This window comes from Eumetopias jubatus, unplaced genomic scaffold, assembly GCF_037043125.1.
Source record: "Eumetopias jubatus isolate StellerSeaLion01/CBP00866 unplaced genomic scaffold, mEumJub1_p1.0 scaffold_12, whole genome shotgun sequence".
Lineage (NCBI taxonomy): Eukaryota > Metazoa > Chordata > Mammalia > Carnivora > Otariidae > Eumetopias > Eumetopias jubatus.
In genome coordinates this window covers 23,452,526-23,469,478 of record NW_028274818.1, presented here as the reverse complement: position 1 = coordinate 23,469,478, position 16,953 = coordinate 23,452,526, and the positions used below count along the sequence as shown (strand labels likewise).

The 16,953-nt window shown below is 37.1% G+C and overlaps 1 pseudogene; it reads left to right on the top strand.

The window, feature by feature from the left end:
• The first annotated feature begins 8,476 nt into the window (after positions 1–8,476).
• On the top strand, positions 8,477–9,483 carry LOC148162774 (glyceraldehyde-3-phosphate dehydrogenase pseudogene; annotated as a pseudogene).
• Positions 9,484–16,953: the final 7,470 nt, after the last annotated feature.

The following is a 16,953-nucleotide window of genomic DNA, read 5'->3' as shown; positions in this document are numbered from 1 at the left end:
AGCTCTAGTCAGAGAGTGTTAAAATAATTCTTTTTCCCTTGTATTTTTTTTTGTTTGTTTATTTCTAGGACAAACAGAATGAATAATAGACTTTAAGAATTTTTTTTCATGGTTATAATAATCAGGAGCCCTGGGTCTGTCACAATGTAACATTTTCTCATCTGTCACAAATATAAAATGTTAAATTATGCATGCTATTAACTACTCCATATTAATTTTTCCTTTTGTAAAATGATAAAACAGTGTAAGCATTGAGGCGAATATATATGTTTTCTACCAAAGATAACAATCACTGTGAATGCCTTTCGGAGATGAATAATATTCAAAGTAGTGTCATTGTAAATCCCATTCAGTTGATAATTCTAGAAAGATTTCATTACGCTATATTAATCTTAATGTAAAAACATCCTTCAAATGCTAATAATTAACATGCATAATTTTGCTGAAATCACAAGACTTTAAATATTTTCTATTTGTAAATTTTGTTTTTTTCATAAGTTTGATGCTTCTTTAGCTAAAGGGTAATAGATAGTGATATATATTTTCATAGTATTATGTTACATAAAATGATTTATAACAAACAAAAGATTTAGTCAATTTAAAATTAAAAGGAGCTTACTAAAGAACTTTACAATTTCTGATAATTGTAAAGTTTTCTCTTTTTAATTACTTGCTCTGTACACGTAAAAGTTCATTCCTCCTTAGGAGTCACTGTAGAGAGTGGTCTCTTGTGGGGATGCTCCCCCCCCATTTTTTACATGGTGAATACTGTTAAAAAAATATATATTCTATAGCATTATTAGGGCACGGTAAGACAGACATTATTCAAAGGGAGAGCTATCACCATAGGGATAAAGACCACTGCAATGGAATTTTGCAGTAGGAGAGAGAGATCAAGTTTAACTCGGAATAAATACAGCGTGAGCAAGTAGGAATGTACAGACAAGGAGCAAGGCAGCATTCAGTGGATGGAGAATTACTAAGTGGAATCACTAAAAGGAAACATAAGGGGTAAGGGAGGATTCTAGGAAAATTGGCCTAAGGGTGTTCTTGCTGAAGGCAGATCAGGGTGATGAGATATCACCTGGGGGATGGTGAAAAATGTGGAACCTGATCAGATATTGAAGGTGCGGGCTTCTGGTTATCAAGAGTCTGGCTAAAATTGGGCAATGCAGAGAGGAACATGAACATGACCTTGTTGAAAAGTTCGGGGGAGCCTGACTACAGAGTTCAGCCAAGGAGAGCATGTATGTCAATCCCCATTCATCTTTCAGAACTCAAGTGTCATTGTCTCAATGAGACCCTCTCAGATCCTCCAGATCACACAATCCAACATATCTCCTCCCCGCTCCCACCCCCACCCCAAACATTATTCTCTCTGATAGTATCTGGTCATTTTCCTTCATTTATCTTAACTCCAATTATATCTGTATATGTATCTTTATTTAATGCTCAGTCTATTGCTTTAAGCTTATTAGCATCTTATGTCCACCATATGTGTTTTATTTATCGGGGTATATTTAACACCGAACTCAAGTCTGGCATGTAGTAAATTATCAACTTCTGTGTCAAGTTAAAAAAGATGGAGAATGAAAGAAATTATGCATTTATCTGAAACTTAACAAATTCTCTTATCAGTTTGGTAGATTATATTACAAATGGCTTTAGCAAAGTCTAGCATTACTCATCTGTATATATATATGCAGTTTGATTGTGTGCAAGGTAGTTCACAACTTTTGAAGAGAAAGATGTTCCTGATTATTCAAGCAGGCACTATTGCCTAATCAATGTTCATTTTCTTTTCCTTTTAGCACCATAATCCTCTTTTTTTTTTAAGATTTTATTTATTTAACAGAGAGAGACACAGCGAGAGAGGGAACACAAGCAGGGGGAGTGGGAGAGGGAGAAGCAGGCTTCCCGCTGAGCAGGGAGCCCGATGCGGGGCTCGAGCCCAGGACCCTGGGATCATGACCTGAGCCGAAGGCAGACGCTTAACGACTGAGCCACCCAGGCGCTCCTATAATCCTCTTCTTAATAATTCATTCATCCTTCTACCAAGTGTCTGAGGGAAAGATGTCTCCTACTTTTTATTCAGATGAAAGCCTGCTTGATTCTAAAGCAAGGATGTTCCTCTTTCCTTTGCCAGTGATTGATTTAGGGTTTAGCACATGATCCACTTCTGGTCAATGAGCTATACAGACAAGTCTGCTAGTATTTCTGGTCAGATTTTCTTTTGTTTAAGGAGAGACCTAGGAAAACTAATTCCTATTCTGCTTCAGGTAATTATTATGTCTTGATGTAATCTCCATAATTGCCATGACTATGAAAGGAGCCAGACAGGGCAAAGCTGTCAGCCTGAGAAGAAAACAGAAGGAGAAATAATCTGGGTCCTTGATGTCATCATTGTACTACTGAATTAACCAGCTCTGAAGATACCTTGGCTCTAAATTTCTGTTTAGTGAAAGCCAGTTTGGAAGGATTTTTCTTGTGTTTTCAGCCAAAAGTTTTGGAATGCATTTTCTCAAAACAGTTATGTATAACATTCAGGATGTATCAGTGAATACTATTTCAATAAAATGTTTAATCTGCATAATCATCAGTGTCACTTTGGTCAGCAAAGTGATTATCTGTGCATTAGTGCAGAATGAAAGAGACTCAGCTTTGGTTGGATTGGGTAAAAAACCATGCAATTATCTACTGTTTTCCCATTAAAAAATCTTCATAAATTACTTTATGCCAAACAACTTAATAGCTAAGCCACAGCTGGAGCTGAAAACCATCATCTGACACCATGGGAGTCAAAATGTGTTATGGGATCAAATTTATGAGCTTCTTTCCTTTCACAGTGAATTAGCTAAAATACTGATGATTTAATGAGTAATGTTGATAATAATTAGCATGTGTATGCCATAGGATGTCTGCTTAAATTTCATGGCACATGACATTAAAATAAATTGTTTTCATGTGCTCTTCTCTAGCTTGATTGCTAGATTTGTGAGACTCTTTGTGGCATCATTAACTATATTACATAAACCATTAAAAATAATCATAGATTATTAATATAAAGTTCTCTGTGTGTATTATATATATATATAATACTATTCTAAGGGCTTTACATATATGAACTTATTTTATCTTTCCAACAACTTTATGAAATAAGTGCCTTTATTATCTTCCTAGAAATGAGCAAATTGAGGCACAGGTATTTTTAGTCCCCCTGGATCCCTCAGCTAGACTGTGGAACTGGACAGTTTGATTCTACTCTGAACCGCTATGTTGACTTCTTCTTGTTAGAAAACATACAAATGATAACTAGAGAATGAATATTTTATTTTGTATATTATTTTCTTTTTTTTATTATGTTCAGTTAGCAGCCACTGTATAGTACATCATTAGTTTTAGATGTAGTGTTCAGTGATTCATTAGTTGCGTATAACACCCAGTGCTCATCATAACATGTGCCCTCCTTAATACCCATCACCCTGTTACCCCATCCTCCCATGCCCCTCCTCTCTGAAACCCTCAGTTTGTTTTCAGGGTCCATAGTCTCTCGTGGTTCGCCTCCCTCTCTGATTTCTCCCCCTTCAGATTTCTCTCCCTTCCCCTATGGTCCTCTGTGCTATTGCTTATGTTCCACATATGGGTAAAACCATATGGTTTCTTTCTCTGCTTGACTTATTTCACTTAGCATAATCCCCTCCAGTTCCATCCATGTCCATGCAAATGGTGGGTATTCATCCTTTCTGATGGCTGAATTGTATGTATGTATCCATTGCATATATGTACCACATCTTCTTTATCCATTCATCTGTTGAAAAGCATCTCAGCTCCTTCCACAGTTTGGCTATTGTGGACATTGGTGCTATGAACATTGGGGTGAATGTGCCCCTTTGAGAATGAATATTTCAAATCCTTCTATTAACTCTACATGGGGTTTGTTTGGTATTTGAAACAATAATTACTTGTATGGAATAAAATACTCTTTCACACCACTAGTACACAAATATATTTTATTAAATTGAATACATACTGTTTTAAAAAGGTTCCAATAGTTTAGCCTTAGGAGATTTCTTGCTTGAACTCACAACCCTGAGATCAAGACCTGAACTGCTATCCAGAGTCAGATGTTTAACCAACTGAGCCACCCAGGTGCTCCAAGACTTAAGAAATTTCTATGCCTAGAAGAGAAGTTAACCTTGTGTTACATAATGGAAATTTGTTTTAATAAACAGTCATAGATCTTGATAACTAACTCCTATTTCTAAATTTATGGTTATTGTCTGTCTGGTCCATCTGCAAAAATGAATTTTGGATTAAATTGTCAATGCAATTCATTGAGTGTCCTTTGCAGGTGCATTAGTACTTTATTTAAAATCTATTTAAAGAATATACTTTTTTTTTAAGATTTATTTATTTTGAGAGAGTGAGAATGAGAGAGAGAGAGTACATGAGAGGGGGGAGGGTTAGAGGGAGAAGCAGGCTCCTCGCTGAGCAGGGAGCCCGACGCGGGACTCGATCCCGGGACTCCAGGATCATGACCTGAGCCGAAGGCAGTCGCTTAACCAACTGAGCCACCCAGGCGCCCTATTTAAAGAATATACTTTTAAACAAATTACCTATTCAAATAAGAGACCATAATGAATAATACTCCTAAAGTTTCAAATTAAAAGTTTTTTTTTTTCTTTTCCTTCCAAAAGTAGGTTTTCATCCAAGCTTGAAAGATCAAGCATTACAACAAGGAAATTTAAGGGATGATAGTAAAGCCATTAATTATGTAAGTGTATTAAAAATAAGTCATAAGGGAAATTTGATTAATGGCTAAATATTAGAATTAAATAATTATGACTTTCAGTGCATTGTGATATCTGGGTGTTACATATATTCATGAATCAATGTTTTCCATTTACATATCTTCCTATTTATCTTAGACCTGTACACATCATACATTTATGCATCCAAAAATATTCCTAAAAATATACCTTCCTCACATATGCTATTAATTGTAAACACAGGTATGTACCTCTAGGTGGTGCATTCTTATCAAAAGATATTCCATATAAAGAAATATATTTTAAAAATTTTAGAAGCCAGAGGGATGGGGTGGCTGGGTGATAGACATTGGGGAGGGTATGTGCTATGGTGAGCGCTGTGAATTGTGCAAGACTGTTAAATCACAGATCTGTACTTCTGAAACAAATAATGCAACATATGTTAAGAAAAAAAAAAAGAAGATAGCCCGAGGGGAAGAATGAAGGGGAGTAAGTCGGAGAGGGAGACGAACCATGAGAGACGATGGTCTCTGAAAAACAAACTGAGGTTTCTAGAGGGGAGGGGGTTGGGGGGATGGGTTAGCCTGGTGATGGGTATTAAAGAGGGCACGTTCTGCACGGAGCACTGGGTGTTATGCACAAACAACGAATCATGGAACACTACCTCAAAAACTAATGATATAATGTATGGTGATTAACATAACAATAAAAAATTAAAAAAAATAAAAAAAATAAAAATTTTAGAAGCCCATAGTAATCAAGTCTATATTAAACAATATTCCTTATACATTGATAAATATTTCACACATAGGTAGTCCTCCTCAACTGAAGAGGCACTTAAGTGCTTATTATGAACGTAGATGAAGACATCTATATAAAAAAAAAGTTGTACACACTACCCTTAGGGAATTAACACTTTGATGGCAGAAAGTTATATTCAACTGGCACAATGTCAGGTGGTCATAGGAACAATGCAGTTGAAATCTCACAACATAATTATGTGTCAGTTATTATTTTCATTTTTTAAATAAACTTTCAGGAGTGCAAGAAACTTGTTCAAGGTTACATACTGTCATTGCAATTATAGAGACTTTTCCCCCGGTCCTTCTACTACTTCGACTGTCTCCTAACCTCACTTACCATTTCTTTTTTTTTTTTTTGAAGATTTTATTTATTTATTTGACAGAGAGACACAGTGAGAGAGGGAACACAAGCAGAGGGAGTGGGAGAGGGAGAAGCAGGCTTCTCGCCGAGGAGGGAGCCCGATGTGGGGCTCGATCCCAGGACCCCAGGATCATAACCTGAGCCGAAGGCAGATGCTTAATGATAGCCACCCCGGAGCTCCCCCGCCCCACTTACCATTTCGATTCTCCACACTGCAGTCAGAGTGATATTCCTAAAATTAAAAAAACAAAACGAACAAACAAAAAAAACCCCGCTACTCTGTCCTGTTTAAAATACAAGTGCTGCCACTTGCTTTCAGAATTCTATCCAGTTTCCCCAACTTGTATAACAAGAATATAGTTTATCCCTGTGCTAGTTCAGGGAAAGATCTCCAGCTAGTGGCAATTAATTTAACCCAAATACTGGTTTGGGAGGTAAGGATGTTAGCTGGGATTTTCCTTCCATATCACAGATTTTGGAGGACTTAATTATTGGTTGAGAATTAGAGTCACAATTCTAAGTGTAATAGTAGATGTTTAGGAGGCCATTCTCTTTCTCAAGGGACTTATGAATGTCCTCGGTGATGGAAAAACTTTAATATATGGAGGAGGTAGAAAAGGACTCAGGTCTTGGGGCATGGTGAGTATCTTAGACTTTTAGTAGTTGATGGATGATCAGCTTTGGATCTGAAGCCAGCTAGCTGGTAAGACAATCCAGGTAGCTTCTCAGATTCAGGCACTGTAAGTGTTGCCATGAATAAGGAGATTCTGTGGGAACCGTCTGGACTCTCGGGCATAGTGATGGACTCACAGAGTATCTCATGATAGTTTTTCCATTTCTGTCCACAAAGACCCTGATAGTCCTAGCCCACTCTTCTGAGCCTACAGCCTCCCTCTTTCACTGCTTCCACTAAGAATTCCTCTTTCCTGCCTGGAGCAAGGTTAGTATGTGGGGGGGAAAAAGAGGGGCCGGTTTCTTGTTGCCAATATTGTATGTTTCTTTGTTTTTCAAATCTGTCATCTGGGGTAATAAGTGCATTCTTTCCTTAAATTATGAGTTTCAAGAATCCATTCCCACTCTCTCCTTTTCTCCCTCCCCCTTTCCCTCCTCCTCCTCATTTCTTTCTCTCTCTGCCTTTTCTTAGATATATATTCTATTAAGAGAAGTACAGTGTACAGAGTGCCTAGAAGGAAAAAAAATGGGCAAAATGATAAGAGATATACTGTCAATACTTAGGTTAAAATGGCATTAGTTTGACATATTGATCGGTGACCTACTCCTCTCTAAATTCCCATTAAAATATTATTGAAAGCATAACAAAAGGGAAAATATGTCACTATATGAGAAAATAAGTCTAACATCAATTTTTCAGAGTTTAGAACTTGAGTCCACTGTTACAGTAGTATGATCATGGGGCTACAAATTAACATTATTGCTAATGTCCCCTTCATCCTTACAAATTTCAGTCTGACTACCCACAGAGTTCACAGGAGACTATAGCTATTTCTGTCTCATAGTGTTGAGCTAGAAGGGCCTTATCAAAGAACACTAGGGTAATTTTTCCTTCCTCTAAACTCACACATTGGTGTTTGATTTCTTGAGATGAAAAGAGTATTGCTCTTCCCTCCTTGCCTCACCAATAGGCACCTTTCTTTCCATAACACACAGTTTCTGATGTACCTTATGGATGAACATTATGGGTAAGAGTTAAAAATTTTAAAGAGTAGAAGGCAGTGGTATGTAGCAGATGTCGGAATAGTCCATACAAGGCTGTAGATTTCTTATAATGAATCTAGCCAAAGAAAATTAAACAGCTTAAGTTGTCCTAGGATTATAATTTTTAAAAATATTGTTACTGTGGGACTTAGAATCTCCAAAAGAATACTTGCAATTTTTCAAAACAAGACATAAGTCCAGGTTTTTATTTGGACTCCTCTTATTTCTCTCAGGCATAAACAACATTTCTGTTAGCCAAGATTAGCCTTGGGCCATTAATTATATCTATAAAAACATGCTGCTGCTTATGTATAAATTATAGAACAACAGGAAAAATCTACTTGATCCTACAAATATTTCAAAATAGGCTATAACTTCTCTATTTCTTTTCTAGGTCAAAATCCATACCCAATTCTTCATTTCTATAACATCAGTTTTCTTCATCCTTGCTAATTGGAAAGAAGTATTCTTTCTCCTTTCAAAGACCTATCTCTCTCCATGAGCTAAATTCCATCTGCTTTTTTTTCCCCCTCTTCTGTAATCTTATTTTATCAAATTTATCCTTATTCATCTAGATTTTCAACCATTCTCCCAAATCAACATAGGAGTATGTTCTCTCTACCATCTGGAAAAACAATAGCAACAACTGTATGTCCTCTCTTGATTCATGGTCACACTTTTAAAAAAAAAATGTCCTTTACTTATTCTAAATTTGTTTTTGCCTTTTGATTCCTTTTTATTTAAAATTTCAACTTTAGGCTCTGTTCCTTCCCATTGAACAACTGCATCTTCTGGTGCAGTGCCATCTGCATCCCCAAGACACGATGATGGTCAAAGTAAATGGATTTGACCATATAGAGCACCTAGTCACCAGGGCTACTTTTAACTCAGGCAAATTAGAAATTGTTGCCATCAATGACCCCTTCATTGACCTCTACATGCTCTACAAGTTCCAATATGATTCCACCCATGGCAAATTCAATGACACAGTCAAGGCTGAAATGGGAAAATTGTCATCAATAGAAAGCCTATCTCCATCTTCCAGGAGTGAGATCCAGCCAACATCAAATGGGGTGATGCTGGTGCTGAGTATGTTGTGGAGTCCATTGGGGTCTTCACTGTCTTGGAGGAGGCTGGGATCACTTGAATGTTGGGCCAAGAGGGTCATCATCTCTGTCCCTTCTGCTGATGTCCCCATGTTTATGATGGGTATGAACCATGAGAAGTATGACAACTCCCTCAAGATTGTCAGCAATGCCTCCTGCACAACTGCTTGGTTCCTCTGGCCAAGGCCATCTATGACAACTTTGGCATTGTGGGGGGTACTCATGACTACAGTCCATGCCATCTCTGCTACCCAGAAGACTGTGGACAGTCCCTCTTAGAAGCCAGGGCATGATAGCTGAGAGGCTGCCCAGAACATCATGCCTGCTTCTATTGGAGCTGCCAAGGTTGTAGGTAAGGTCATCTCTGAACTGAATGGGAAGCTCATGAGACAGAAATAGCTATAGTCTCCTGATGGCCTTCCCTGTTCCCACCCTCAACATATCAGTCATGCATCTGACCTGCTGCCTGGAGAAAGCTGCCAAATACAGTGACATCAAGAAGGTGGTTAAGCAGGCATCAGAGGGCACACTCAAGGGCATCCTGGGCTATGCTGAGGACCAGGTTGTCTCCTGAGACTTTAACAGTGACACCCACTTCCACCTTTGATGCTGGCGCTGGCACTGCCCTCAATGATCACTGTGTCAAGCTTGTTTCCTGGTATGACAATGAATTTGGCTATAGCAACCAGGTGGTGGACCTTATGGTCCACATGGCCTCCAAGGAGTAAGAGCCCCTTGGACCACCAGCCTTAGCAAGAGAAAGAGGAAGAGCAAAGCCCTTGGCTGTTGGGGAGTCCTTGCCCCCAAATCATCCCCCAACACACTGAGACTCTCCCAACCTCTCCACAGTTTCCATCCCAGACACTCTGAAAAAGGGAAGGGACATGGGGAGACCTACCTTGTCATGTACCATCAATAAAGTACACTGCATGCAGCTCCCTGCCCCCCCCCCAAATTCAACTTTATTGCAGAATATCTGCTATGTAAATGCCCTTTAATTCTTAGCCAAATGTAGTGGTCTCTGTCACCAATACGCTTTTGAAACTACTCATAGATGTGCCAATAAACCCATTTACTGCTAAATCCAATGAACAACTTTTATTCTGAAGAAATTTTGATTCCATGTAGCACTGTATATTATTGATCAAATTAACATTTCAATAATTTTTCCTTCAAAAATAATAAATTGTGTATATATGTTCATTGTCAAAAAATTTAAAAAGCAAAAATTAAAAAAAAATATTTCTGCAATTGAAATATATCCATTCTTAAGCATCATCTATACAGTTTATATATGCACAAACATATGTAGCAAAGTAATATTTAAGTATACACATGTGTGACTATCTACATATACAGAAATACTTTAATATGCTCCCTCCTTCACCAAGTTTTAAATACTCTATCAATGTGGCTTAGACATCTTTCCATGTCAATGTATATTCTCAAACAGGTACATGCTGGTTATTAAAGAAGATAGGAAAAAAAAAAAAGCTACATGATGGTGAAGTAGAAGCCAGAAAAAAAAAATATAGAAAGATGACAAAATAACTGTAATTAAGACAGAAACTGACAAATTAGAAACAGAAAATGGCAGAATTCATCCACAGAAAGTATTTTTTAAAACTTTTTTAGAAACCACTTTCTTTCAAAGATAATGAATTTAAAAAGAGACAAAAAGCAGTAATTAGAAGGGAGAAATTAAATGAGACTTAACTATAAATTAAGATTGAAACAAAAACAAAACCTAAAGGAAAACCATATTTACTATTTAAGAATATAGTTGCTTTTCTATAATTACCTTTAAAGTAAGAAAATCAAACAAATGCTTTATTAAAATGTAACCCTTACATTCATTTAATAAATATTTAAATACTTTTTACTTTCCACATGCTGTTCTAAGTCCCCAAGTTATTTTTTCAAATGTTAGAGTGATGTCAATACCAATATCAACTTGTCACTCAACATTTCCTCTGTATATCCTAAATAGTTGCATGACGTTTGGGACAATGGATTAAATGCTGCACCTCATGTGCTCTAATCGGCTGTTAATTTCATTCACTGTCATTGTCATAAACCTACTCTCCAGAAAGCAACATCATAGTGTTTTCATTCTTTAGTAAATGTAAATGCATTCTTTCATGTCACAATTAAGCCCTTCACATTGAACATTAAATTACATAATAACTAATAATCAGAGTACAAAAAGAAGACAACATAGAATTTCAGAACATAGACTCTGGACAAATGGTTTGGATTCATATCCTAGCTCTTCTATTTTGAGTAAGTTTTCTAATCTGTCAAGCAGGAATGATAATAATAGAATTTATCACATATGGTTGTTGCGAAAATTGAATGAATTAATATATGTAAAACATTTAGAAAAGTGACTGAAACACAGAGAAATGCCTTAAGAACTAGCCGTTGCTATCACTAGGATTTAAATGATAGAAGAGCAGCAATTTTTTTCTTTTATTCCCCACTATATTTTCATCCCTTAGAATAGAGATTAACACATGGTAGATGCTCAATAAATTTTGTTGAATAATGAACATTTATTAAACACTTCCTTTTGCCAGGCATGGAGATAAGTATTTTATGTGCATTACTTCATTAATCTTGCTAATAAACTGTTGAGTTTAATATACTTACCCTCTTTCTTTTCTTAATATGGACCTTAAAACGTAGATTAGCTGTTAGGTGTCAGCTGATTAGGAAGCTTATTAATTCCCTATTGCTACTGTAAAGATGATCACAAACTTAGTTTCAGTAATACATATTTATCATCTTACATTTCTATATGTCAAAAATCTGAAATGAGTCTTACTGGGGTAAAATCAAGCTATTGAAAGTCTGACTTCCTCTTTGGAAGCTGTAAGGAGGATATTTTCTAGCCTTTTCTAGCTTTTTGAAGCCTTCTGATTTCCTTAGCTCATAGCTTTTTCTCTCCATTTTCAAATATATCATGTATAAAAAAAACAAAACACCCAGGTAGGAGTAAACTCAGAGATGACCTAAATGGTTTTATTAAAATAAGACTTAAAGCAGCTATTTTAAATACAAACTTATTAGTGAACAGATAGGTAGTTCAATAAATAGGAAACTAAAAAAAAATTAATTATAATTAAATGTAGATTTTAGAACTAAAATACAGTATATATAAAATCTGATATAAAAAATATAAAATCTGAAATTTAAAAAAATCACTGGATTGCCATGCCATGATTATCAAATTGGACCATGTAGATAATGAGTCAATGAACTTGAAGATGGATACTTAGATATCACAGAACTGGAAGAACAAAATGAAAAAAGATTCAAAACAAAACATAGCTCTATATGGAAAATATCATATCCTGAAACATGTATCTTTTTGGAGGCCCAGAAAGAGACAAGAAAATGAGTTGGTATCTCGTTTTATTTTTTTCATTAAATTTTTTATTGTTATATTAATCACCATACATTACATCATTAGTTTTTGATGTAGTGTTCTGTGATTCATTGTTTGTGATTAACATCCAGTGCTCCATGCAGAATGTGCCCTCTTTAATACCCATCACCAGGCTAACCCATCCCCTCAACCCCCTCCCCTCTAGAAACCTCAGTTTGTTTTTCAGAGTCCATCATCTCTCATGGTTCATCTACCCTCCAGTTTCCCCCCTTCATTCTTTCCCTCCTGCTATCTTCTTTTTTTTTTTCTTAACATATATTGCATTATTTGTTTCAGAGGTACAGATCTGTGATTCAACATTCTTGCACAATTCACAGCGCTCACCATAGCACATACCCTCCCCAATGTCTATCACCCAGCCACCCCATCCCTCCCACCTCACCCCCACTCCAGCAACCCTCAGTTTGTTGCCTGAGATTAAGAATTCCTCATATCAGTGAGGTCATATGATACATGTCTTTCTCTGATTGACTTAGTTCACTCAGCATAACACCCTCTAGTTCCATCCACGTCATTGCAAACGGCAAGATCTCATTCTTTTTGATGGCTGCATAATATTCCATTGTGTGTGTGTGTGTGTGTGTGTGTGTGTGTGTGTGTGTGTGTGTGTGTGTGTGTATATATACAACCTCTTCTTTATCCATTCATCTGTCGATGGACATCTTGGTTCTTTCCACAGTTTGGCTACTATGGACATTGCTGCTATAAACATCGGAGTGCATGTACCCCTTTGGATCCCTACATTTGTATCTTTGGGGTAAATACCCAGTCGTGCAATTGCTGGATCGTATGGTAGCTCTATTTTCAACTTTTTGAGGAACCTCCATACTGTTTTCCAGAGTGGTTGCACCAGCTTGCATTCCCACCAACAGTGTAGGAGGGTTCTCCTTTCTCCACATCCCCGCCAACATCTGTCGTTTCCTGACTTGTTAATTTTAGCCATTCTTACTGGTGTGAGGTGGTATCTCATTGAGGTTTGATTTGGATTTCCCTGATGCTGAGAGATGTTGAGCACTTTTTCATATGTCTGTTGGCCATTTGGATGTCTTCTTTGGAAAAATGTCTGTTCATATCTTCTGCCCATTTCTTGATTGGATCATTTATTCTTCCAGTGTTGAGTTTGATAAGTTCTTTATAGATTTTGGATACCAGCCCTTTATCTGATATGTCATTTGCAAATATCTTCTCCCATTCTGTCGGTTGTCTTTTGGTTTTATTGACTGTTTCTTTTGCTGTGCAGAATCTTTTTATCTTGATGAAATCCCAATAGTTCATTTTTGCCCTTGCTTCCCTTGCCTTTGGCGATGTTTCTAGGAAGAATTTGCTGTGGCTGAGGTCGAAGAGGTTGCTGCCTGTGTTCTCCTTTAGGATTTTGATGGACTCCTGTCTCACACTGAGGTCTTTCAACAACTTGGAGTCTATTTTTGTGTGTGGTATAAGGGAATGGTCCAGTTTCATTCTTCTGCAAGTGGCTGTCCAATTTTCCCAACACCATTTGTTAAAAAGACTGTCTTTTTTCCATTTGACATTCTTTCCTGCTTTGTCAAAGATTACTTGACCATAGAGTTGAGGGTCCATTTCTGGGCTCTCTATTCTGTTCCAATGATCTATGTGTCTATTTTTGTGCCATACCATACTGTCTTGATGATGACAGCTTTGTAATAGAGCTGGAAGTCCGGAATTGTGATGCCGCCAGCTTTGCTTTTCTTTTTCAACATTCCTCTGGCTATTCCAGATCTTTTCTGGTTCCATACAAATTTTAGGATTATTTGTTCCATTTCTTTTTGATGGGGATTGCACTGAATGTGTAGATTGCTCTAGGTAGCATTGACATCATCACAATACTTGTTCTTCCAATCCATGAGCATGGAACGTTTTTCCATTTTTTGTGTCTTCCCCAATTTCTTTCATTAGTATTTTATAGTTTTCTGAGTTCAAATCCTTTGCCTATTTGGTGAGATTTATTCCTAGGTATCTTATGGTTTTGGGTGCAATTGTAAATGGGACCGACTCCTTAATTTCTCTTTCTTCTCTCTTGTTGGTGTATAGGAATGCCACTGATTTCTGTGCATTGATTTCATATTCTGCCACTTTACTGCATTCCTGTATGAGTTCTAGGAGTTTTGGGGTGGAGTCTTTTGGGTTTTCCACATACAGTATCATATCATCAGCAAAGAGTGAGAGTTTGACTTCTTCTTTGCCAATTTGGATGCCTTTGATTTCTTTTTGTTGTCTGATTGCTGTGGCTAGGACTTCTAATACTATGTTGAATAGCAGTGGTGATAGTGGACATCCCTGCCGTGTTCCTGACCTTAGGGGAAAAGCTCTCAGCTTTTCCCCATTGAGAATGATATTAGCTGTAGGTTTTTCATAGATGGCTTTTATGATATTGAGGTATGTACCCTCTATCCTTATACTCTGAAGAGTTTTGATCAAGAAAGGATGCTGTACTTTGTCAAATGCTTTTTCTGAATCTATGGGGAGGATCATATGATTCTTGTTCTTTCTTTTGTTAATGTATTGTATCATGTTGATTGATTTGCGGATGTTGAACGAACCTTGCAGCCCAGGGATAAATCCCACTTGGTCGTGGTGAATAATCCTTTTAATGTACTGTTATATCCTATTGGTTAGTATTTTGGTGAGAATTTTTGCATCCATGTTCATCAAAGATATTGGTGTTTAATTCTCCTTTTTGATGGGGTCTTTGTCTGGTTTTGGGATCAAGGTAATGGTGGCCTCATAAAATGAGTTTGGAAGTTTTCCTTCCATTTCTATTTTCTGGAACATTTTCAGAGGAATAGATATTAATTCTTCTTTAAATGTTTGGTAGAATTCCCTGGGAAGCCACCTGACCCTGGGCTTTTGTTTCTTGGGAGATTTTTGATGACTGCTTCAATTTCCTTAGTGGTTACAGGTCTCTCCAGGTTTTCTATTTCTTCCTGGTTCAGTTTTGGTAGTTGATACATCTCTAGGAATGCACCCATTTCTTCCAGGTTATCTAATTTGCTGGCATAGAGTTGCTCCTAATATGTTCTTATAATTGTTTGTATTTCTTTGGTGTTGGTTGTGATCTCTCCTCTTTCATTCATGATTTTGTTGATTTGCGTCCTTTCTCTTTTCTCTTTGATAAGTCTGGCCAGGGGTTTAACAATCTTTTTAATTCTTTCAAAGAACCAGCTCCTAGTTTCGTTGATCTGTTCTACTGTTCTTTGGTTTTTATTTCATTGATTTCTGCTCTGATCTTTATTATTTCTCTTCCCCTGCTGGGTTTAGGCTTTATTTGCTATTCTTTCTCCAGCTCCTTTAGGTGTAGGGTTAGGTTGTGTATTTGAGACCTTTCTTGTTTCTTAAGAAAGGCTTGTATTGCTACATACTTTTGTCTTAGGATTGCCTTTGCTGCATCCCAAAGATTTTAAACAGTTGTGATTTCATTTTCCTTGGTCTCCATGAATTTTTTAAATTCTTCTTTAATTTCCTGGTTGACCCATTCTTTCTTTAGTAGGATGCTCTTTAGCCTCCATATATTTGAGTTCTTTCCGACTTTCCTCTTGTGATTGAGTTCTAGTTTCAAAGCACTGTGGTCTGAAAATATGCAGGGAATAATCCGTCTTTTGGTACTGGTTGAGACCTGATTTGTGATCTAGGATGTGATCTGTTCTGGAGAATGTTCCATGGGCACTAGAGAAGAATGTTATTCTCTTGCTTTGGGACGGAATGTTCTGAATATGTCTGTGAAGTCCATTTGGTCCAGTGTGTCATTTAAAGTCTTTATTTCCTTGGTGATCTTTTGCTTAGATGATCTGTCCATTTCAGTGAGTGGGGTTTTAAAGTCCCCCACTATTATTGTATTGTTGTCAATGTGTTTGCTTTCTTTTGTTATTAATTGCCTTATATAATTGGCTGCTCCCATGTTAGGGGCATATATTTACAGTTATTAGATCTTGTTGGATAGACCCTTTAAGTAGAATATAGTGTCCTTCCTCATCTCTTATTACAGTCTTTGGTTCAAAATCTAATTTGTCTGATATAAGGATTGCCACCCCAGCTTTCTTTTGGTGTCCATTAGCATGGTAAATAGTTTTCCACCCCCTCACTTTCAATCTGTCGGCATCTTTGTGTCTAAAATGAGTCTCTTGCAGACAGCATATCAATGGGTCTTGTTTTTTAATCCAATCTGATAGCCTGTGTCTTTTGATTGGGACATTTAGCCCATTTACATTCAGGGTAACTCTTGAAAGATGACTTTAGTGCCATTGTATTGCCTGTAAGGTGACTGTTACTCTATATTCTCTGTGTTCCTTTCTGGTCTATGTTGCTTTTAGGCTCTCTCTTTGCTTAGAGGACCCCTTATGATATTTCTTGTAGGGCTGGTTTCGTTTGCAAATTCCTTTAGGTTTTGTTTGTCCTGGAAGTTTTTTACCTCTCCTTCTATTTTCAATGACAGCGTAGCTGGATAGAGCATTCTTGACTGCATATTTTTCTTGTTTAGTGCTCTGAATATATCATGCTAGGCCTTTCTGGCCTGCCAGGTCTCTGCAGATAAGTCTGTTGCCATCTAATGTTTCTACCATTGTATGTGACATATCTCTTCTCCTGAGCTGCTATCAGGACTTTTCTTTGTCTCAGAGACTTGTAAGATTTACTATTAGATGTTGGCGTGTTGACCTATTTTTATTGATTTTGAGAGGGGTTCTCTGTGCCTCCTGGATTTGGATGCCTGTTTCCTTCCCCAAATTAGGGAAGT